This window comes from Bubalus kerabau, chromosome 9 (genome assembly GCF_029407905.1).
Source record: "Bubalus kerabau isolate K-KA32 ecotype Philippines breed swamp buffalo chromosome 9, PCC_UOA_SB_1v2, whole genome shotgun sequence".
NCBI lineage: Eukaryota > Metazoa > Chordata > Mammalia > Artiodactyla > Bovidae > Bubalus > Bubalus kerabau.
The window spans coordinates 34,159,607-34,184,434 of record NC_073632.1 but is presented as its reverse complement, the minus strand read 5'-3'; positions in this window follow the sequence as shown (position 1 = coordinate 34,184,434).

Here is a 24,828-nt window from a genome sequence, read left to right as displayed (position 1 = left end):
TTATTATCACAGGTTTGCATTATGATTCATTTATTTAGGTGCTGGGACTGTTTGTACTTGAGAGCAAAGTCAATGTATTATTCATTTGCAGTGTCTCTGTCATTTACGCCCCATATAAATGCATGTGTGCTAAGTCACTTCAGTCGTCTCTAACTCTTTGCGACCCCATGGACTATAGCCTGCCAATCTCCATCTGTCCATGGGATTCTCCAGACAAGAATACTGGAGTGGGTTTGCCATGCCCTGCTCCAGGGGGTCTTCCTGACCCAGGGATGAAACACTCATTTAATTATTAAAATCAAGTACAATACTAAAAATTGGCAACTTTGGGCAGAGTACTTACAATGTGCAGAAATTTTCAGTGTTTTTATATGGGTTCTCTTAAAATTACTAACTCTTCAAAAGGTAAATATCATCTCCATTTTCTGCATGAGAAAACTGAGGGTCAGTAAAAGACACACAGCAACTAAGCTTGAGAGTCAAAATAAATATACAGTTGGGACACATTATTAATGTCCATGTAAAAGAGTTCAGTGATAAGGAACTTTCTGGAATGCTCTAAACATCCTTTTTTTTAGCAAAAAGTAATGAAAAAGCTATTTATAATCTAGAAATATTAAACTGTCTTTAAAAATATGCTTTTGAAATTTAATAATTCAGTTCAACAACAATACTAATACAACACCACGTAGGTAGAAAGAATTGGAACTGAAGGAAACTCCAAACAAAATATGATGATGCAAGGTGCAAAGTTCATGTTTTCTGAACTTGAGAACAGCATACAAGAATATTTACTAAGGAATAGTGGTATAGCTCTGACATTAGGACTGAGGCCCTAAAGCCAGTTGTTTTACCAGAATCAGTAACTGTTACGAAAATGGCTTGAGAGCAGAGATCTTATCTTAACCCCTCTATTGCAGGCAATATACACTGATGTTAATAAAAGGGAGAAAAAATGAAATCACTGAGTTTGCCCAGTCTTCTTTTTTCTTCCCAGAATAACATCAAAAACTCCTCTTGAAAGTCTGCAATGTATTCATCCATTTATTCATTCATTCATGCTTTCCTTTGATAAACATATAATAAATTTTATTATTATTTAGGCCCTACTTCAGGCCAGGCACTGCTCCATGTGCCAGAGATACAGTGAAAATGGGAAGACATGGAAAACAGCATCCTTGCTTATGCAACAGGCCCATGTTCTCTTCCTTAAAGTGGAAGTTCTCTCCTATAGTGGAAATTCATCAAATTAGGTCTTCAATTTCTTCTGCTTGTGCTTTTGCTTAATGAGAATCCGTAATGATCAAAGAATGCAACAAAGTTCCCAAAGGATCAAATATCATTTAGGTTGAGAATCAACCAGTCAATAGAGCAAGGAAGAAATATGGCTCTTAAAGCTGTGAATTCTGTGATATAATCTTAAATTGTCATGCTCACACTTTCTAAAGTGACAAAAAAAAACCCCTAGCAAATTTGGGGAAACGGCTATAGGAAGAGAAAATCTCATCAGGAAAGTACAAAGTGCCTTCTTTACAAAGAAAGGGAATTTGGGAATGTGTGCCATTCTATTACCTGATATTGACCACAGACAAATACATGTAATATAAAAGGTGTGGTTTTGTCTCTGAATCGCTATAATAGTGCTTATTTTCAAATAAAATGTGCTTAGAGCAAGTGATTTAACTTGCTAATTCTTCATTCCCAGGTGGTAACAAATAGCCCCCATCCCTCCTGGGATAGAATATGTTACACGAACTCAAACGGTTGAAAGTTACAGGAGAATCGATGTGCTGCCAGATGACCATTTATAGAACTGACTCACCATGTGTCCTTAGCAATGCTGGGAGTTTCCCTATTTATAACATGGGGTTCACAGAACTTGTCAGTAAGAATGTGTGAACTCTCAAGTAAAATTTAGTACCTGGCACCCAGTGCTCAGAGTTATCACATTATTACCCAAATTGGAATTGGCTTTGTGACAGATTTCAAATACCAGAGTCCCACAAAACAACTGCAACAAGACTGTACATTCCTAGCAAACCTGACAGCACATTCAAAATATTGGTGCATCTGGTTTTCCCTCAGGCGGCAGCTGCAGCCGCTCAAGTTGCTGTGGAATCTGAAGTGACAGCCCCCCCTGGCTGGCAGCGTCGCTGTCATTCAGGAGAGAGATCACAGAGCCTGGATCCTCTGGGCCTTTGACGCACAGCTCACAGACGTCAGCGGGAGACCTGATGGCATGTCAGGAGAGAGATTAGAAACCTGCAAAGCTGGAATGCCTCCTCCTGCCCACAGACATTCAGCCATCCCTGTTGAGACTGGACAGATCTAGAAATGAGGGGAATTGCATCTGAAACCTCCACTTTCTTAGCTTTTCAACAACAAGAGACAAGCAAACCCTGAAGTATGAACTTTGGTGCTGACATCTATGGTTCAAAAAAAAAAGTGAGACTGTATTTTTTTTTATTTTATTTATTTCTTTTTTAACACCAAAAATATTTTCTATTGGGGTGTAGCGGATTAACAGTGTTGTGATGGTTTCAAGCGAACAGTGAAGAGACTCAGCCATACATACACATGTGACCATTCTTGTATTTTGAATGGCTCCAGGGGTGGGGCAGGAGAAGTTTAAGAAAACATAAGCAGACTTCATTTTTCTCCTTCCTTTTTCTGCAACTTTTTTTCTGCAACAGGATTTCCTGATCACATCAGGAGGAACTATGTAAATACGCCTCCTTTGACTTTACTGGTAAGAATCATTTCCTGTCAGGTTCTTTCAAGGAAGAAAAAAAGACCAGACCCACTCCCCCACCGCCCCCACAAACAGCCAAAAATAGAAAGGTAGGAATTGCCATATGAAATTGGATCAGGAAAATTTTTTAAGAGAAACGAGCATTATTGTGTAATTTGTTCTTGGTTGCTTTTGCTTTGGTGTGTGTTGTTTTGTGTCTTGTTCTTTTGGTCAGACACACAACTACACTGTGACACACCGGTATTCCCATCTTACGAGCATTGTTCAAAGTAAACCTCACTCCTTAAAAGATTTAGGGTTTACAGCAAGCCCAGGGCGATTTATAGTGAAAAACGCTTTCTCTCTCCATTCCCGTTCCCACCTTGTTTTTGTTCATAGTGAAAGTAGGAAATCTTCAGTTGGCGCAGATGTGGGCATTTAGTGTAAGGCAGAAAAATGTGCCAAAATGTTTTCCACACAATAACAGAAAAAAATAAATAAATAAATGAACTCATGGAGCCGGATGGATCATTTGCCTTCTTGTCTAGGTGATTCTCTCTCCCTCTATCTTGAACTTGCAACATTTAATACTTCCACATGAGTACCGTTCAGATCCTTTAAGCAGTAGCCTGAAGGTCTCAGCCATTTCTGCCTACTTGAGGTGTTGTTGGTATTTACCTAGCTCAAAAATTCCTTACAATTGTTCAGTTGTTCCCTCCCTCCCCTGCTTCTCCTACCCTTTCTCTCTCTCAATATATCTAGGGAGTCCTACTGTTAAATGAAACACTCGGGAAAACTAGTGGTGACCAGTGGTTACCAGTTTGGAAATATGGGTGGAGGGAGGAGCAAGATCAGGGCAGGAGATTAAGAAGCACAAGCTACAACATAGAAAACAAATAATGTATAAGAATATATTGAACAAGACAGGGAATAAAGCCATTAAGTGGACTATAATTTATAAAAATTTTATTACATATTATGTTTTCAGTCATTAAGTCATGTCCAACTCTTTGTGATCCCATGGACTGCAACATGCCAGGCTTCTCTGTCCTTCACTATCCCCCAGAGTTGGCTCAAACTCATGTCCATTGAATTGGTGATGCGATCCAACTATCTCATCCTCTGTCTTCCCCTTCTCCTCATGCCCTCAGTCTTTCCCAACATCAGGATCTTTTTTAATGAGTCAGTACTTCGCATCAGGTGGCTAAAGTATTGGAGCTTCAACTTCAGCATCAGTCCTTCCAATGAATATTCAAGGTTGATTTCCTTTAGGAATGACTGGTTGGATCTCCTTGCAGTCCACGGGACTCTCAAGAGCCTTCTCTAGCACCACAGCTCAAAAGCATCAATTATAACATTTTAAATCAGGTGCTGCTAAGTCACTTCAGTCGTGTCCAACTCTGTGCAACCCCATAGACGGCAGCCCCCAGGCTCCTCTGTCCCTGGGATTCTCCAGGCAAGAACACTGGAGTGAGTTGCCATTTCCTTCTCCAATGCATGAAAGTGAAAAGTGAAAGTGAAGTCGCTCAGTCATGTCCGACCCTTAGCAACCCCTGGACTGCAGCCCACTAGGCTCCTCTGTCCATGGGATTTTCCAAGCAAGAGTACTGGAATGGGGTGCCATTAAATCAGCTACACCTTAATAAAAAAGAAATATACTTTTCTCAAAGGGTTTTATGTGGAAACTACTAGTAAAGTGTAGCTTCATCTACATGTAAGTTTCCATTATTACTCCAAAGTCTGCTGCTATCAAGTGGAACCCAAAATCTTCCTTTCCTTCTGTAATAAAACAGCCCCTTTAAGATTAGAGAAACACAAAATCTACACTAGGAATAAGGCGTAAGGTTTGACCCAAAAAATAATTTTCTGACTTGGGAACACAGTCACAAAAACACGTTTGAAAACTCTTTTCTTTCTCTTCTTTTCTGGTCAATGGTGAACTTTTAAAGCATTACATACTCCTAAGGCAATTAGATTCACTTCAACAGAATTTGACAGTGGGTTAAAAAAAAAAAAAAAGCTGGTAAAACCTGGTTATAACTAGAAGGGAAATAGGGGGCAAAGCCTTGCATGCAGCCTTAGGAATGTGAAGAGAAGTAGTAGTAGGGCCACAATAGATGGAGATGATAGTCCCACACAAACAATCATCTTCTTATTTCAGTTACTTCATTATCAATGCATTAAATGAAAGAGCAGAGTCGCCTTTACATGACACACATCAGAGCTTAAATGAGTTAGTGGGCTTCCCAGGTGGCAGTAGTAGTAAAGAACCCACCTGGTAATGCGGGAGACATGGGTTTGAAGGGTCAAGAAGGTCCCCTGTAGGAGGAAATGGCAACCCACTGCAGTATTTTTGCCTGGAGAATCCCAAGGACAGAGGAGCCTGGGAGCCTGGCTGGCTACAGTCCATGGGGTTGCAAAGAATCGGATGCAAATGAAACTACAAGATACTTATGCTCAAGAGGTGTGCTCAGGAAACAAGACTGTGTTCTACAAGTCTTAGTTGTTCTTACTAACTGTAATTATATGCCTCTGCCTTTTAAACACTGGCTTACAGAATCATATCCCCTCTGCTGTCACCCCATAAATCAGTGTGCACATCCTTTTGTGCAACAAAAAGTCCTAATTCTAGAATTTTCTATGTGGTTCATCATGCCCTTGGATTAAGACATTTTCTTGCCCTCATATTCAAGCACTATAAGATGGGTTTTCAGGTTGATATAGGTCTAAGTCTATTCGTTTTCATTCTAATCTCAAAGTTTTTCCTACCTGTGGTTCTCTATGTCATTCCTTTACCCTAAGATCTCCCTACTGGCCTTTAGAACTGTTCCTCTTCTGGACTGTTACCTTCACTGACTATTTATTACACATTCCTTTTGGCATGGCTTTTCCTTCCTTTTACTGAGCTGAGTACCCTCCAAACAAGGATTACTGGTTTCACTTGTTTTTTTTTTTTCTTCTTCTTCCTTCCGTGAGAAAGCCCATCTGCTTCAGGTCTGCAACTATCGTTTTTTTTTTTCTTTGTCAATGATTTACCCACTGACCCCCAGCCCCATCAAGTCCCACATTTCTTCCTGTTTTCTGATGGTCACACCCTCTGCCTACCTTCTCAGTTGAAAAGAATAAACACTCAAGTCTCCATTTCCTCCCAAGGGTTGTCCAGTCTCACAGACAGGACCCTTCTCAATTGCACTAACTCTGTAGAATCATCTCTCCATTCTCTTCTGTCTCCTAGACGCCTTTTTTTTTTCTCTATCACACTTAACCAGTTGCCAGATTCTACTGTTGTTTCCTCTGCATTATCTTGGAGAGATCTGCTCCTTCCTCTCAGTGCAGCAGACAGATACCTGAATTAGAGTTTCTAGTCTTTGACTAAATTGGCTCTCATTTTCGTACATGCCACATGTTCTCAAAGTCCTGTTTTTTGTTTTTTTTTTTTTTTTAATCAGTACCACCATTTCTACCCACTTTTCTTCACCTTTTCTTCCAGTCTTTCTTTCACTTTGCACTCAGTTCTGTTTCATTTGTACTTGGTTTGGAGTCCTTCCTCCAATACAGTCTGCAAGCATTTTCTGTCTCCTTCACACTCCTTTCCTTTACAACCCAGTTGAGAGAATTTTCAACCCTTTATAACTAACTTGATTTATAGTCTGAAGATAGATCAGTGTCTGCACTTCCAGGACTATGATTGACCTGGATCAGCATCATCCTAGAAACCTGAAATATGGCTAGTGCATCTGAGGACTTGAATTTTCCATTTTACTTTTAATTTAAAAAGCACATGTGTCTAGTGACTACTGTACGGGACAATACAGTCTAATTCTAGGACCTCAGCTATCAAATAATGCTATGAGAGCTCAAATTATTAAACACAATAAGCTTTTCCAAGGACCTAAGAAAATATATAAAACTTGGAAATATTATTAGAAAATAACAGAAAACCTCAAATTCAAAATTAATAAATGTTTAAATATTGCAAAACATATGGTATCAGTTTTTTAAAAATATTATTTAAGGAATCAAAGAAAATTGCATTGTGTTTCCACATAATTTGTTTATTTTTCCTGTTCACAAGAATTCCAAGTATACATAATAATTGCCAAGAAATAAAATCATAACCAATTGCAAATTAAGTGAGTTTCTCATGGTCAGATTCTATGATAAACAAAACTGTAAAAAAACCTCTAAAAATATTTAAAATTTTTCCTGGCTGCGTCAGGTCTTAATTGCAACATGCCGGATCTTCGTTGTGTGCACAGGCTCTCCAGTTGCGGTACACGGACTTTGTTGCTCTAGGGCATATGGTATCTCAGTTCCCTGACCTGGGATTGAGCCTGTATCCCCTGCACTGCAAGGCAGATTCTTAACCACTAGACCAACAGGGAAGTCCCTAAAAACCTCTAAAAATTTTATAGAAAAAGTTAATCTTTAATGTGTAGTCTTTAAATGTGTTTGGTTTGATATGAGATAGGGCCTCTGCAAGTATGTCTAGTCTATGTTCAAAAGTAACCTACTGACCCACCTGACTACAAGTAGATTCTAAACCATGTACCCAGTCTCTTCTATCCCTTTATTCAGACCCATCTTAACATTTACAGGACAAAGCAGAGTTTAAATGGAATCTCTTGCCACATGCCCACCTTCCTCCCCATTCTACTTCATCCTGCACCAAGAAAGATTTCATGCTCTGATGGACAGCCAAGTACAGCCTCCTTGCTTCCGGAAATCGTCCTAGGAATGTTCACAACTGCATCTCTTGTGTCTCCTCCATTGGCAGGTAGATTCCTTACCACTAGCACCACCAGAGATATGGCTAAAGAGCCTTTACTTTAAAAGTGAAGGCCTTTAAAGCATGGGCTCTGGATAATACTGCTCTTACTTTTCCATACTCCCATCATAGACTTCAATACTACCTAAAATATTTTATTGTTTGTTTTTTATCTATTAAAAATATATACATATTGCTACCACTGGACTCTCTTCTCCTAGGCAGCACAGTAATAAAGAATCCACTTAGCAATGCAGGAAATGCAGGAAACTAGGGTTTGATCCCTGACTCAGGAAGAGCCCCGGAGGAGGAACCCACTCCAATATTCTTGCCTGGAGAATTCCATAGACAAAGGAACCTGGTGGGATCGGTCCATGGAGTCACAAAGAGTCGGACACGACTGGAAACACAGCACACCAGTGGACTAATAGCAGATTTTGCCTGTTATGATACCTAGCATAAGAAGAATCCCAATAATAAAATAGCTCTGGCTTATAGCAGATACTAAGTAAATATTTGTTGAAAAAAAGATGATTTTTTTCCACAACAATTTCCTGTATAAGGATGGCATTTACATTAGAAAAAACATGGTCTTTGAAACTGGATAAACTTAAATCGAATTCCCTCTCATTCAATTATTAGCCATGACCTTGGTTGGTGGAGATAAAACTAAAATCTAGTTTAATGATATTTCCTTCATTTCCTTCAGATTTCTTGCTTTTTAAAATTTTCCTGCTTTAGCATGTTCTCTGTGTAAAACTGGTTTGCTACCTGTTAGTGGGTTGCCAAACCAATTTAGCATTATAGTTCCCAAAGTGTGATCTGGGGAACCCTGGCAGAAGAGGGGTCCCAAGATATTTTCTGGAGATCCACAAGGCCAGCACCACTTTTCTGATGAAACAGATGCTGATATTAACAAATACAATTTTCAGATATTATATAATGAAATGTATAAACCATCTGGAAAATCTTTATAACTCAGTGAACCAGTATTTTCCAAATGCCTAATGCATGACATTCCAAAATCAAGCAAGGGTAACAGATCCATTTAAGGTGCAAGACAAGCCAGTGGATTTAAATGAAAACGTACTGAAAGTTCATTGACACAGTTTCAGATTTCATGATGCAAGTGACCTTTAAGAAACTATTAATATCAACCACTGAATTTTGGTGTAGTAACAAAACGTAATCATGATTACTTTTAAAAGGCAGTTAAAATACTCCTCCCTTCTCTAGCTACATATCTGTATAAGGCCAGACTTTCTTCATATACATATATTTCTTCATATACATGTCTGTATTTGAACAACACGGGTTTGAACTTTGAGGATCCAATTACATACATGTTTTTCGACAGTAAAGACAATACTACTACATGGTCCATGGAGGATTGGATCCATGGACGCAGAAGAACTGCAAATAAGGAGGGCCGACTGTAAGCTAAGTGCAGATTAACCTCTGCATTGTTCAAGGACCACCTGTACTTCGATTTAAACACGTCTCAACCAGCTGAACACAGAAACAGATATGAAAGTCTAGCTGTCTTATACATTAAAGGGATTTTCAAAAATGTAAAACAATGTCTTTTCACTAATTTTTGCATAAGTTTCCTTAAGAATATTTTTCATGAAAAATGAACTATGTCGGCCTATATTAGGCTTATTATTGTCATTTTAGATCAAGTAGATATTTTTCAGTTATCCATTTTAATTCACAGTATAGCAAATCAATAGATGTAGCCATGTAAACAAAAGTTTTTAGGGTGTTGTTAATATTTAAGGGTGTAAAGAGTTCCCGAGACCAAAGTGTGTGAGAACCGCTGACTTAATGCATTATGACCAGTATCTTTTTTTAAATTAAATAGAATATAAAATAACGCTATTTTTATATTATTAAAATTATGTTTTACATTAAAGTTTTTCATTACATGGATAAATATAGTTTATTGAAACCTCATTTCAGTTATGTGGATGTGTATAGAGGCATACTGGATCACAAGATGAAATTTAGTTTTTACTGTTGCAGTCAAAATGTTTGGGGGAAAAAATGTACTAGGTCATCTTCTCCTTAAGAGCAGGAACTGTGCTTTTTTATATTTCTAGGCCAAGCTACTTAGCTCAATGTCTGACACATATACTGACTCAATAAATAAAGAATGGATTCTCTATTTCTTTCCATTTCCACACCTTATGTATCAGCAAATCCTGTTTGGCTCTGCTTTGAAACTCTACTCAGTATCTGACCACTGACCCCAGATTCATGCCACTCTCATTTCTGCCCTGCATTATTGCAATGTACTGTTTATCCTTGATTCAGCTTTTTTGCCAATAGCCTATTTCTCATACAGACGCTAGAATGACCCTGTCGCCTGTCTCTGGTGTCAACCCTTACTATTCTTCCCCTTTGCTCTTTCCCCTCGAGCTGCCCGGGCCTCCTCCTTGTTCTTAGAACATGCTGGCCTCTCACTAAGAGATTTCATCATCATAAATTCTCCATTTGCATCTCCAAGGACAATCAATTAGCACCCCTCCACAGTCGCCTTTTACCACCTGCTTCCCTACATCACATTTTCCACAGCTTTGGATGAATTTCTCCACTCTCCCCTTGAATTGCCTACATTGCCAATTGCACTCATCTTCTTGCTGCTACTGCTAAGTTGCTTCAGTCGTGTCCGACTCTGTGCGACCCCATAGACGGCAGCCCACCAGGCCCTGCCGTCTCTGGGATTCTCCAGGCAAGAACACGGGAGTGGGTTGCCATGCACTCATCTTCTTAGTACTGTGTAAATGGTAATGGCCATGCATTACCTTAACTAAATGCTAATGAGAACTTGGAAGAAAGCAGTTGAGAAATTAGCAGCACTTGCATCTGGCTATTGCCCATAAATCAGATGTGAACATAAAAAGGGGAACTTGACTGAGGTAATAAATTCAGTAATAACCAAATAAAGTTTCCTGGAATAAAAAGTAAAATTCTTCAAATGAACCAGATCTAAATTAGACAATTGGAAAGTTAGAAAACAGAAATATAAATAGATATTTTAAAGAAGTAATTTCAGTAAACTAATCCATGTCTTAAGAGAAAGCTATGAGTTTATCTATGAAGCGGTATTAGAGAAAGACACGTGACTAGGGTCACAGAGGTGCTGACTCTCTACCTTTTCCTGCATATCAAACAAATTCTTAAAGTTCTTGTTTTAAAAATGATGTGTGTCTTGCAGTCCATGGGATCGCAAAGAGTCGGACATGACTGAGCAACTGAATTGAACTGAACTGAAGAGTTTAGATGTTCAATTGTTTGAGCAACTAGGCTCTTTAAAAGTTTTTATTTCACTATGCTTCTGTTTTCTGAACATTCACAGAGCCTCCTGTCAAATGGAGGTATAATTATTTTTTCTAGAAGTAATATAAGACCATACACTTAATTTCTTAGTAATTATAAATCCCTTTCTTGAAAAGGGCTTCCCTGATAGCTCAGTTGGTAAAGAATCCACCTGCAATTCAGGAGACCCTGGTTTGATTCCTGGGTCGGGAAGATCCCCTGGAAAAGAGATAGGCTACCCACTCCAGTATTCTTGGGCTTCTCTTGTGGCTCAGCTGGTAAAGAATCCTCCTGCAATGCAGGAGACCTGGGTTTGATCCCTGGGTTGGGAAGATCCCCTGGAGAAGGGAAAGGCTACCCATTCTAGTATTCTGGCCTGGAGAATTCTATGGGCTGTATAGTCCATGGGGTTACAAAGAGTCAGACATGACTGAGCAACTTTCACTTACTTTTCTTGGAAAAATCACAGGGAACAGTAGACTTAGTAGTTATTTCTCACATAGCAGTAAATAAACTTTTTTTCTATACATGACTAACTCTTGGTCCTACTCCAGCTCCAAAATGATTGTAAACCTCATCTGATTTTTGCAACATTTCTTTCACAAAGTAATCGTACTTTGTGAATATTCTTAGGGGCTTTAAGGGACAGAAAACAAAGCTGGAAGAAACTTTTATCATGTGTATGATAAAGGAAAAGACCAAAAACAGAAAGTGAGGGGCAAAAAGAAAAACAATGAATATTCAGACAAATATAAAGTTTAAAAGTGCATTAATTAAGATGGCTAAGGATAAAAAGAAAGCAAATTCACAATTAGAAAGAAAACCAATTGGCAGCTTTTTTAGACCAGTCCACACTGGAGTCTGACACTCACTGATGTCACTTCAAGCCTGAGACCTAGTCCTACATACTTTGCAAGTTTATTGTTTCAACTCACTCTGGGATGTCCCTAATCTGCTTTTTTCCCAACTCTAATGCCCGGGATGACCCGTGCTCTTAATCAAGACAGGATGTGGGACTGTAGCCAGCATAAATCTATTCTGGTAGAACAGAGATATTGAGCTCAGGGATTAAGAATGTCCAGCATTGTAGCATTATTGCCTTAACTAATTTTTTAACGAAAGACATGAACCAAAATGATAGTACATAGAAGATGAATGGAAAATACATACTAGAAAAAAATAAGACTACATCAATATTAATGAGTAATAAACAGGTAGTTAATTATTTCTCTATTCATTCTATTACTTATTCAATGATCATCTATTACATGCCTCCAGCTACTGTGAGAAAAGCATAGAGGGGATAATATTCTTTTCCTTAAAGATTTTACAGTCTACCATCTGATTGTACCTGCAAACCTTGTTACAAAAGCTAATAAGCTTAATAAGTTACTAATAAGCATAAATAATTATGAACAAGTTTACTATTTAATACCTGTTAAATCTTTCAAATACTGCAGTGAACATGTAAGAATAATGTCTTACCAGAACTTTCCAGACATAGAAGTCAGCAAACGGATGAGCAAAATTCATGAGTAAAGTGGGCGGGGGGGGCACAAGATTAGAGCACAAGAATTCTACCATTTTGGGGGTTGTGAAATCATAGCTGGTCTATGAATTTGGGTTGCTCCATTTTTAGAATAAAAGAATCCCAAGCGACAAGAATAGAACATAGAAACAACAGAGACGGCGGATTCCGTAGAGCCATCTAAAAGTACAATCTCATCTAAAAGCTTGATCGCGTTTAATCTTACAGGAGCTCTATGATGGCTGCCCTGCAATTAAGCTCAATTTGCAGCAGAGCGAAGTGAGCAGTTGAGTGCCCTTGGTCATGCAACCGCTGAGTATGCGACTGGGGATCAAAGACTCTAACATCCTCTCACATCATAAAATGTACTGCCCCTAGGCTTCTTTGAGCCCCATCCTAATCCTGTTTTCCTAATGGCTGTTTTGTTTACTGGATTTGTCAGTACTTTGTTTTCCCGGCTAATATGATTTGCACCACAAGAGGCACACAGCCTGTAAACCTGGCTTCTGTTAGAGCCATAATGCCAGGGGACCCACAGCATCAGAGAGCAGCTGTGTTATCTCCCCAAGTCACGAAATCCCCCCAGGTCTCAGCATCCTTGTCTGTAAAACTCAGGGGTTAGATTAGATTATCTCTGAGCTCAAGGGTTCTGTTGTTGATTTTCCATTCTGGGAAAAAAATTATAGAATTCACAGATGCTTGCAGCATATAATTGATTAAATCTCACTAGATCATTTTTATTCAAGAACAAGATCCAGAAAGATGCTAGTAAACATAAAAAGAAGAAAAAAAAATATTCTCTTTGTTTCTTTTCATCTAAAAGTACTATCTGCTTTTAGACAGCTATTAAAAGAAACCATGCAAGTCTGAAGAGCGGAAATTAGAATTTTGTGGTAAAATATAGATAACACAAAATTTAAGTTTTGACCATTAAAGCATACAGTCCTGTGGCATTCACTACATTCACATTCTTGGGCAATCACCGTCACCACCCATTTTCTTCCCCAATTGAAGCTCTTTAAACATTAACTCCACATTCCTCTTTTCCCCAGGCCCTGGCAGCCATCATTCGACTTTCTGTCTCTATGAATCTGACTACCCTCAGTTCAGTTCAGTTCAGTCGCTCAGTCGTGCCCTACTCTTTGCGACCCCATGAATCGCAGCACGCCAGGCCTCCCTGTCCATCACCAACTCCCGGAGTTCACTCAGACTCACGTCCATTGAGTCAGTGATGCCATCCTGCCATCTCATCCTCTGTCGTCCCCTTCTCCTCTTGCCCCCAATCCCTCCCAGCATCAGAGTCTTTTCCAATGAGTCAACTCTTCCCATGAGGTGGCCAAAGTACTGGAGTTTCAGCTTTAGCATCATTCCTTCCAAAGAACACCCAGGACTGATCTCCTTTAGAAGGGACTGGTTGGATCTCCTTGCAGTCCAAGGGACTCTCAAGAGTCTTCTCCAACACCACAGTTCAAAAGCATCAATTCTTCAGTGCTCAGCTTTCTTCACAGTCCAACTCTCACATCCATACATGTTCACAGGAAAAACCATAGCCTTGACTAGCTGGACCTTTGTTGGCAAAGTAATGTCTCTGCTTTTCAATATGCTATCTAGGCTGGTCATAACTTTCCTTCCAAGGAGTAAGCGTCTTTTAATTTCATGGCTGCAGTCATCATCTGCAGTGATTTTGAAGCCCCAAAAAAATAAAGTGTGACACTGTTTCCACTGTTTTCCCATCTATTTCCCATGAAGTGATGGACCAGATGCCATGATCTTCGTTTTCTGAATGTTGAGCTTGAAGCCAACTTTTTCACTCTCCACTTTTACTTTCATCAAGAGGCTTTTGAGTTCCTCTTCACTTTCTGCCATAAGGGTGGCGTCATCTGCATATCTGAGGTTATTGATATTTCTCTCGGCAATCTTGATTCCAGCTTGTGCTGACTACCCTAGGAACTTCATTGAACTGAAATCATACAGTACTTGTCTTTTGGTTATTGGCTTTATCATGTATAATGATTTCAAGGTTCATTCATGTTATGAGATGAATCACATTTTTCCTTCCATTTTAAGACTGAATAATATTCTATTGTATGTAGGTACCACATTTTGTTTATCCATCCATTTTTTGATGAACACAGTTGATTCCAACTTTGCGCTGTTGTGAATAATGCTGTACTGAATAGGAGTGTACTCAGTTTGAGACCTCGCTTTTATTTCTTTGAGGTATGTACCCAGAAGTGGAATATCTGGATCGTATGGTAATTCTATGATTAATTTCTTAAGGAACTGCCAGTAGTTGCACCATTTTATATTCCCACTAGCAACACATGAAGATTCTAATTACCCCATATTCTCCCCAAAACTTGTCATTTTTCTGTTTTTTTGTTTTTTTTTTTTTTCAAAATAGCTATCCTAATGGATGTGAAGTAGTATCTCATTGTGGTTTTGATTTGCATGTAGGCTTCCGTCTACCGGGTCACACAGAGTCGGACACGACTGATGCAACTTAGCAGCAGCAGCAGTAGCAGCAATGAGTAGTAATGTTGAGCATCTCTGAATGGGCTTGTTGGCTGTTTGTATATCTCCTTTGAAGAAATATTTATTCAAATCCTTTGCCCATTTTTAAAATCAGATTGATTGGGTTTTTTTGTTGTTGAGTTATTGGAGTTCTTTATATATCAGATCAGATCAGATCAGTCGCTCAGTCGTGTCCGACTCTTTGCAACCCCATGAATTGCAGCACGCCAGGCCTCCCTGTCCATCACCAACTCCCGGAGTTCACTGAGACTCATGTCTTCTAGTATCAATCCCTTATCAGTTATAGGATTTGCAAATTTTTTCTCTACTCTGTAGGTTGTTTGTACTCTGTCACTATTGTCCTTTGACCCAAAAAAATTCTTAATTTTAATGAGATCTAATGTATATTTTTTCTTTGATTCCCTAAGCTTTTAATGTCATGTCCAAGAAATCATTGCAAATTCAATGTCATGAAGGTTTTCTGAAACCGTTAGGTGTCATTTCTAGGGTTCCGAAGAGCTCTGGTACCACAGTCCTTTATGTCTCCATGCAGAAAGGAATTCAGTGAGAGGCAAAATGATAGGTAAGTGATTTATTACAATAGGACACTTACAAGGTTCACAAGCTGGCAGACGAGCGTTGCACTGCCCTAAGTACTCAGTGGGATACAATTTTATAATCAAAGGAAGAGAGGAGAGGGGAAGGAGACCTTCTTCGTCTTTCTTGAGTAGACATTATGTTTCCATCATGAGTTCCTCCTCCAGGTTGGACAGAGGAGTTTTCTTGTTCCTATATGGTCAGGCCAGGATTGTCATAGCGCTTTGGAAAAATTATTTTTCCAAATAATTGGTCTCAGTACAATGAAAAAACTGAACTGAAACTTCTGAGCGCTTAAACTTAAAACTTTCTAGGATCATATAAATATTCTATTAATATGTACTCATGCTCAGTTGCTCAACTGGGTTCATCTCTTTGCAACCCCATGGACTATAGCTCACCAGGCTCCTCTGTCCATAGGATTTTTCTGGCAAGAATATTGGAGTGGGTTGCCATTTCCTCTCCCAGGGAATCTTCCTGACCCAGGGATAGAACCTGAGTCTCCTGTATATCCTGCACTGTAGGCGGATTCTTTATTGCCGAGCCACTGGGGAAGCCTTCAGTGCAATACGCATCTTTCATTTTGAAAAAGTCACCTTTCCACAAACGATTGTGTTTTATATGAACAGAGCATGTCCTAGGGTCATTAACTTGATGACACCTGGGCAGGTTGTAGGCCTTATTCTCTACTATTGTTTTATTGTTTGAGGGACATTGTGCAAAGAACATATCTTACATGTCAAAGAGCATGTTTTGGGGTTCATTAACTGAGCTCACTGGGAAGGATATAAGTCTCATGTCACCATTGTTTCATTGTTTTGGGGCATGTCTCATGTTTCTGTTTTATGGTTTTGATTTTATTGTTAGGCAAGCCAATCTGGCTTTGATGCTAAGTGATTTGTTCTGCTTTATGAGTTAAGCAAGCCCACATTGTTTCAGATTTTCCCCTTTACTTTCTTGAGTGATCATTAATCTTACTGTGGTCTCCCAAAGCCCCTTAAAGTTCCTCTTTATCTCCAGTTCCCTAATGGGGTTTCTAAGCTAACTATTTGATTATCCTACTCTATCCCTATCATGTCCCTATGTCTTCTAAGAAACTTATAACTGTAGCTGTTATGTTTAACTCTTTGATCTATGTTAATTTTTGTATATGGTATGACTCAGAGGGTAAAGAATCTACGTAAAATGCAGGAAATGCAAGAGACGTGTGTTCAATCCCTGGGTCAAGAAGATTCCCCTGGAAGAGGGCATGGCAACCCACTCCAGTATTCTTACCTGGAGAATCCCACAGACAGAGGAGCCTGGTGGCCTATAGTCCATAGAGTCAAAACAACTCAGACACAACTGAAGCAACTGAGCATGCACATAAGGTAAAAATACAACTTCATCTTTTTGCATGTGTATATTCAATTTTCCTAATGCCATTTGTTGAAAAGGCTATCCTTTCTCCATTAAGTAATCTTGGCACTTTTGTATAAAGTCTTTTGACTTGGGCATTTATTTCTAGGCTCTTGATTCTATTTCATTGATCTATATGTCTGTCTTTATGCCAGTACCACATTGTTTTGATTTCTGTGCCTTTGCAGTAAATTTTGAAATCAGGAAATATGACACTTCTAACTTGTTTCTTTTTTAGAAGACTATTTTGGCTATTTGGGAAAAACTAATTTTTAATGAGGAAATAATGTCACTTAAAAGTAAGATTAAGATAATGATTTTTATCATAGACATACAATAAAATATTCTATTCATGAATGAATGGTAACTTGTTCTCAAGGAGCTAGTTTTCTGCTGGGAGAGATATATTCTAAATAAGATACAAAGTAAAAGTTCAATAAAACAAACTAATAACTAAGAAATGAGGGAAATTTGAAAGAAATGAGAAACTATTTCTGGTGAAGATTAAAGGAGAAGACTTCCTTGAGCAAATACAATTTGATCTAGTTCTAAAAAAATAGGAGACCAAGATGAAGCAAGGCATTTTTGTTGATTAATTGGTTCTTCTACAGCTGTTTCTACCTTGCTTCTATATGCAACAAAGGTGTTTTCAACCTGTTTTTACATTATTTTAAAAGCTGTGATTAAAAAGTAAACATACATAACTGCTTAGATAATATCCTATATATTGTCTCCTCATATTCTTTCCCAATTTTGAGGAAAAATTGTGTAAGTTTTTTCAAATGCTTTCTAAATTAATTATTTTTTTTAAAAAAACTTATTTTAAAAGTCTGTCATAACACATCATCAAAGAAAATATATAGATAGCAAATAAGCTCCAAATCATATGTTATTAAGTAAATGCAAATTTTAACAAAAAAAATTCAACTACACACCTATTAGAATGGCCCACATCCCAAATTCTTGCAAGGATATGAAATAAGAGAAACTCTCATTCATTGCCAATAGGAATGCAAACTAGTACTGATACTTTAGAAGACAGTTTGATGATTTTAAAAAACCTTATATTCTTTCCATATGACTCAGCAGTCATGTTCCTTGGTATTTATCCAAAGGAGGTAAAACCTCTGTCTACACAAAAACCTACACATGAATTTTATAGAAACTTTATTCATAATTACCAAACCTTGGAAGCAATCAAGATGTCCTTTGGTAGGTGAATAGATAAATAATTTGTAGTATAGCCAGACAATGGAATATAATTCAGCACTAAAAATAAATAAATCTGAGAAGCTAATCTGAAAAAACTGCATAGTTGGAGTCATATGACACTCTGAAAAAGGCAAACCTATGGACACATTAAAAAGACCAGTGTTTGCCAGGTATTGAGGGCCTGGGGGAAATGAATAGGTTGAGCACAGAGAATTTTCAGAGCAGTGAAAATACTCTGCATGATGTCATAATGACAGATACATGTTATTACATTTTGTCCAAACCCATACAATACCCAGGACCAAGAGTGAACCCTAATGTAAACTCTGGACTTTGGGTGGTTATGATGTACCAATGTAGGTTCATCAGTTGTAAAAATGTACCTCTCTGGTGGGAAATATTTATCATTGGGGAGGCTACACATATATGGAGAGTATATGTAGGTAAATGGGAAATCTCTGTACTTTCCACACAATTTTGCTGTGAACTTAAAACTACACACACAAAGTCTTTCGTTTAATGCCTGTTTTAAGTTTCTGTTTAAGATGACAAAACCTTTCTGGACATAGTGGTGATGGTTATATTACATTATGAGTGTACTTAATGCCACTGTATTATACATTTAAAGATGGTTAAAATGGTAAAATTTATGTTATGTATATTTCTCACTGGTTTTTAAATCCTGTTTATTGTCTCAAATACAAAATTTTGCTAAATAGAAACTTCCTACAGATGTACAGAATAAAAAATATTATGTGTAATTGAAGACCTGTGGGAAATATGAAGGATATGATAGCAGACCTAGAAATATTGGAAATAGCTGCTTTGTACAAGTGACTTTATGTTCCAGGGCAGTAAACTGATAATGTGTCATTCAAAGAAACAGAAGGGCTTCCAGGAAATTCAGGGAAGTTTACTAGAAGATTTTAATTTAAATGATATGTTTAAAATCAATTAAAGAAAAAGATAATTATCTAATTCCTCAGGCTAAATCCCAGGGGATACATACCCAGAAAGTCACATAGGTGAAACAATTTTTGACATGAAAATAAAGGGATAAAGCCTTGTGCTTAGTTAAGATTTTTTTCTCCAAGAATCTGGAGGACTAGAAGAGAGGATGCAGTTCAGGCCTGGGGATCACCAGAAAGGATCCCAGAGACATTTGGCCGTCTCTTAACCATGAATGAATTCTCCCTCCCTTGTGACTTCTATCAAAGATGAGTCACAAGTCCAGTCTTCAGCTCTCCCTGTCCTAAAAGTCCTCAAACAAACATTCTCAGTCCAAAAGAAAGGATTATCTGTACAGAGCCTTCCCTGGTGGCTCAGAGGTTAAAGCATCTGCCTCCAATGAGGGAGACCCAGGTTCAATCCCTGGGTCAGGAAGATCCCCTGGAGAAGGAAATGGTAACCCACTCCAGTATCCTTGACTGGAGAATCCCATGGATGGAGAAGCCTGGTAGGCTACATTCCACGATGTTGCAAAGAGTCGACTGAGTGACTTCACTATTCACTACTATTCACTATAATGATGACCACCAACCTGAGAGAAACAAGGCTGTGAGGCTTTCAGTTCACCCATAGTAGGCATCCAGTATTTGCAAGTTCCGGGGCCAGGCAGTGGAGGAGGGGAAATATTACAATGGGTCAAAAAACAAAGGTGGATCGTGATGGTTATATTCACTAATCTGATTGAGGGAATGGTTTCAGTGATCTATACATATGTCAGTTTCATCAAATGGTTCTACTTAAGCATGTGAGGTTTAATGTATGCCAAATATTTTTCAGTGAACCTCTAAAAATAAATGTAAATAAAATGAACACATTTAAATAAAGTATTTTTTTTAAAGGAAGTTGCTCTTTCAGATTCCTTCCTACTGAAGTATAGATTAGCTTGATTAGGCTTGACTGGGCTTGCTAGATTAGGAGCATGCTTACACATTTACCATGTGTCAGCTAAGATCCACTGTGTGTGGTAAAGAGAAGAAAATGAACAGGACAATGTCTTTGAAGAGCTTTTAGCATAAAAAATCTTGACACACTCGGTCATTGCAAAAGAATTCAGTACGTATTAGACTTACAGTGTTTTCATTCACTGGGTAACCACAGATGAAGCAACTTCCATAAACCCATTCTAGGATTTGGAAGGCCATAGATGAGTAACATGCTTTGTGCCACTGCGGGACCCCAGAAGTGAAGTGCAACCAGGTTAGAGACAGTGAGCAAATGTGTGTATAACACTCAGCATTACCTAGCCCTTTCCATATGTCAGTCTCTCCCTGAAGCACTTGGCTTCTGTGAGCTCACTGAATCCTCATCAAACTTCTTTGATATAGGAATTAGCATTCTCATTCTAAAATGGAGGACTTTTATGGCAAGAGGTTAAGTAATTCACCCATCTAGTTACATCATTTTCAGTAGAAGTATTTCTGTCAGATAAATAAAATCCTTTTTTGTTGTTGCTTAAAAAAATAACATCCACATGACAGAGAAAGGTTATGTACAGAAAGCAGTCCCTGTGGACATACTACAAATATGATTTCCTCTGAGCAATCAGAGCAAGAGAAAAAAAGAAATGATTGATTTTTACCCTGCATTTGTTAGATACAGTTTGAATATTTTGATTACAGCTGCCGTGCATTGTTTTGCAGCAAAAAACAAAGGAATTTTCTAAGGTCACGCAGCAAGAATAATTCAAACTCTTGAGTCTTCTTACTACAAATGTTATACCCTTAAGCATCATATTGCTTTCTGTCCCAACTCCAGTATAACATATGTAGAAGACAAGTCTTTGCCCCCTCTCAAGTTTCAACCCCCTTTTAAGTAATTCATCAGAAGACGTTCTTGAGCCCCTGTTGAACCATAATGAAATCCTGTTTACTGAAAGAAATGTGGAAAGTGCCAGTGATATTAAAACATGTTCCAGTGCTCCTCCAGAGCCTTCTGAGAATGGTGCTAGCAGTCCCTCAGGAGCTCTGGGTTGCATGGGAAGATCTTGCCTTGTGACTAGATTCACTGGGGAAATAGAGCTCTGAGAGCACTCAAGCAGAAGATCTACATTGTTCTTTGGTTTGTTGTTTGCTTTTGGATTTATTTCCTTGATAGTTGGAAGCAGCTTATCTATACAACCCTCCAAGATTTATTTACCACCGTTTCAGTAATAAAAGAGACCTAGAAGAAAAGGAAACAAATACGGCAAGTCTACATTTGCAGAATTCATTTTCTCTGCATGGAAACAGAAGGCTCTGTCTGTAGTCTCCTCCATCTAAGTTGGGTTAGAATTGTCTTCCCTTATAAAACAAAATACTGAAAAGAAAATATAAACAATGCACATATAATTAAAGAGAACAGTAGATACATAAATATAAAATTTGGGAAGCCCATTTGACGGTTCCTACCACAAAGTCATTCTCTTTCTATATTTAGTTATCAGAACAGGTATTTTCATTGCATACACATAAGAAAGACTTTTGAACAGAAAAGGTCAAACTGGAAGTGTCAGAGAATTGAGATATGACTTTAAAACAGCAGTAATAATAGTTTTGAAATGGTAAACTTTGTAATGCATGAATGAGCTTAGAAGTAGAATATTGTAGTCTAACTTCCCTTGAGTGTCCTTGCTCTGCTTAAGTAAAAGCAAGCAGCACCGGATCCATTTTCTTTTTCCCATGAGCCTTCTCTAATTAAGGGAGATAGTAATGGCACTTAGATTTCATCTGATCTGACTTTAGGTAATTATGGTTCATTGCAGCAATTACAAGTTACATTTATAATGAACAATAAAGGGAGAAAATCTTTCAAATTCAGTTTATTAAGCTTTGGAAACCTTTAACAGAACAAGCAGTCAAGATATATTTACTGGACCATCAAATATTCAGTGAGAATGTCGAATTAAGTCTAAGAAATTCATGCCAAAGACTCTCTTTATACTGTAACTCTAAACCCATTTTCTCCACAATCCTCCCCTAATTTAGCCCAGAATAGTCCTGCCATTCTAATGCTTCCTCAGCATTGTATATATAGTTCACAATATTAGTTTGAATTGTCCATAAAATATGGCTCTTTTAAATAATTTCATGGGATTTTTTTCCCGTGTGAATAGTCTTTCATGTCTATGTACATTCTATAAGGGCAGAAATCTCCATCTCTATTTCTTTTGCTTCTTTTTGTAGTTTCCATGCAAAGTCTTCTCTTGTCCACATGTCTCAGTGAAATTCCTTCTCTATGAGCCCTCTCCATCAACTCAAGATCCAGCTGGGACCCTAGTTAATTTCAGAAGTTTTTCCTAAAAACTAGACCCTTCCCCACAACATCTCCTGCATCTACCATTTACTTCACTCCTAAAGCATAATGTCTCACATCATTAAGAACCATTAGTTCCTTAAAAACAAATAAACAAACAAAATTGGCCATTCTGCCTGCCACCTATTACCAAAATTCACCCATGCAGCCAAAGAGTATTTATCAACTTCACTTTAGAAAATGACCACGTAGAACGATAGCTCTTTTAAGTTCACTCATCTAAACACTGTCACTTCTTGAAGAATTAATGTACATCTTCACATCTTCTATCTATAGCTGGAAGAGTGATTGCTCATGGGATGGCTTTTTGTTAAGTTTTCTCTAAATCCTGATATTTTAAACAATTTTTGAGTCATATTTGTTAACTCCAAGTGAAGCACACATGAGTAGAAATTCATTTGAATTTTTTTCTCCTATTATTTTTCAGATGCTTAACTGATGTGGTAAATTTTAAAATTTTTGACTAAAGTGTTTGTTCAATATTTTAATATTTAGATCATTGTACTATCATGAGAAAATATAATTTAATAAGTTCTGCCTCTGATATAGGTTCTTTTGCTAAGAAATTCCATTTTTAAAGTTATGTAACCTTTAAGGAATAGTGTTTTAGGCCCTATTTGTTTGGGGAGGGGGGGAAATCTGGTTAGATTTTGGAACTTGAAAATAAGATAAATTATTATCTTTTATACCCTCACATGCCAAGAACTGACCAAAGTCTTCTCTTGGTATAAAGGTTTTCACCACTTTTCAAAGATGTTAAATTAATACTTAAAATATAGTCTTACTATGGCAGCTGGCTATAGAGCTTAAACTGTAAATTCCAAAATAATAAAACAAAACAGTGGACTTGTAATTGTGCTGACCTTTGAATCTTTGCAACATGTCTCCCTTTTGAGAGAAATCACTTAAAAACCAAATTAATCTCTTTGATACATCTACAGAGTACTTTCTTGGATAAGGCCCAATATTGACTGGAATGAAACCAAAGTCTGTTCTGTTAGAAGGAAGAGTCATCATGAGGTCCTGAAGTCTCCTTTAGAAATACAATGCTGAGTTCACGACAGTCCAGCATGTCAGTGATGCTCCTGGCCCTGCTAAGGGAGTCTACCTGGCTATCAGCCCTTACTGTTAAAGAAGCCCATGGCCAATCACGCTTTTATTATGTTTGGCCACCCTCCAGACACACCTTCCAATGTTCTATGCTTATTCTCAACTACATATATTTTTTTACATGTTTTGGGACCTGCAGACACAATCCCAGAAACTCAATGCATGAAACACAGCCTTCATACATATTTAATTTTTGACTCATCTAGGCTCTAAGCAAGTTAATAGTGTGAAGGATTTTACAAACGGATCAGGTAAAACTGTTTTCTTTTCAGTTGTAAAGTTTTCCATTCTATTCCTGTCTGAAAGGGAAAATCTGTAGCAATAATCAAGTTAGCCATTGTCCTTGTCCCTTAGGTCTTTCTTGGTCTATGAAATTAATGTTTTAAACACTAAATATTTAGGTTTGGAAAGAGCTGGATTGTTGTGGTTCAACATAGCAATCTGGAAAGAACCTGAACTCACCTCCTTCCAGAGAAACACTGAATCAACAGCTATAAATAGAACAATTTCCTCTGGGGGGGAAAACCCTACAAACTGGCAGAGCGACACCTTTGCATTGGGCAAACAAGAGGGAAGCCACAATAAAGCAGCTGCTGCTGGGACCACGGCTATATCATGTGGCTCTGGGGGCCAGCGGGGCTTATGTTCATGGGTCCTACGGGGCTGCACCCAATGAAGAAAGTGTTCTTAAACAGTTATCACCCCTAGTGCCCTAGAGATGACTGTAAGAGGAACAGATTCAGGAGCTCAGTCTTCCTGTGGAAGAAGTCTATTAGCTTATTATCATAACTGCAGCCCAAGGGGCGGGCTTCTAATTAAACACATATCTAAGGACTGACTGTAAAGCTTTTCTGAGACCTGAGAGGATGGGCACTATCTTAACACTCATCCTCTGCCACACTCTAGAACACCAACCTCTCTCATTCACCTCACTTCATCTCATCATGTAGGCATCTTATCTCTCATTACTGCGAAAAGAGTGAGTATATATAGTACAATGGAATATTCTGAGAGAGGGAACCACATTCACACAACTGTTATTGCAATAGATAGTTATATTTGTCCTGTTTAATTTTTAGTTATAGTCATTAATTCTCACAGTGCCTAATTTATAAATTAAACTTTATCATTGGTGTGTATTAAGGGAATAACATAGTATATACAGGGTTCAGTACTATCTGCAGTTCCAGGCATCCACTGAGGGTCTTAGAATGTATGCTCTGTGGATAAGGGAGGACTACTGGACTCTATCAAGCAAAACTATCATTCAGAGTTGAAAGAGGGGTTTAAAGTTTTCCAGACAAGTGAAAACTAAAGCAGTTCAGCACCACTAAATTGATCTAGCAAGAA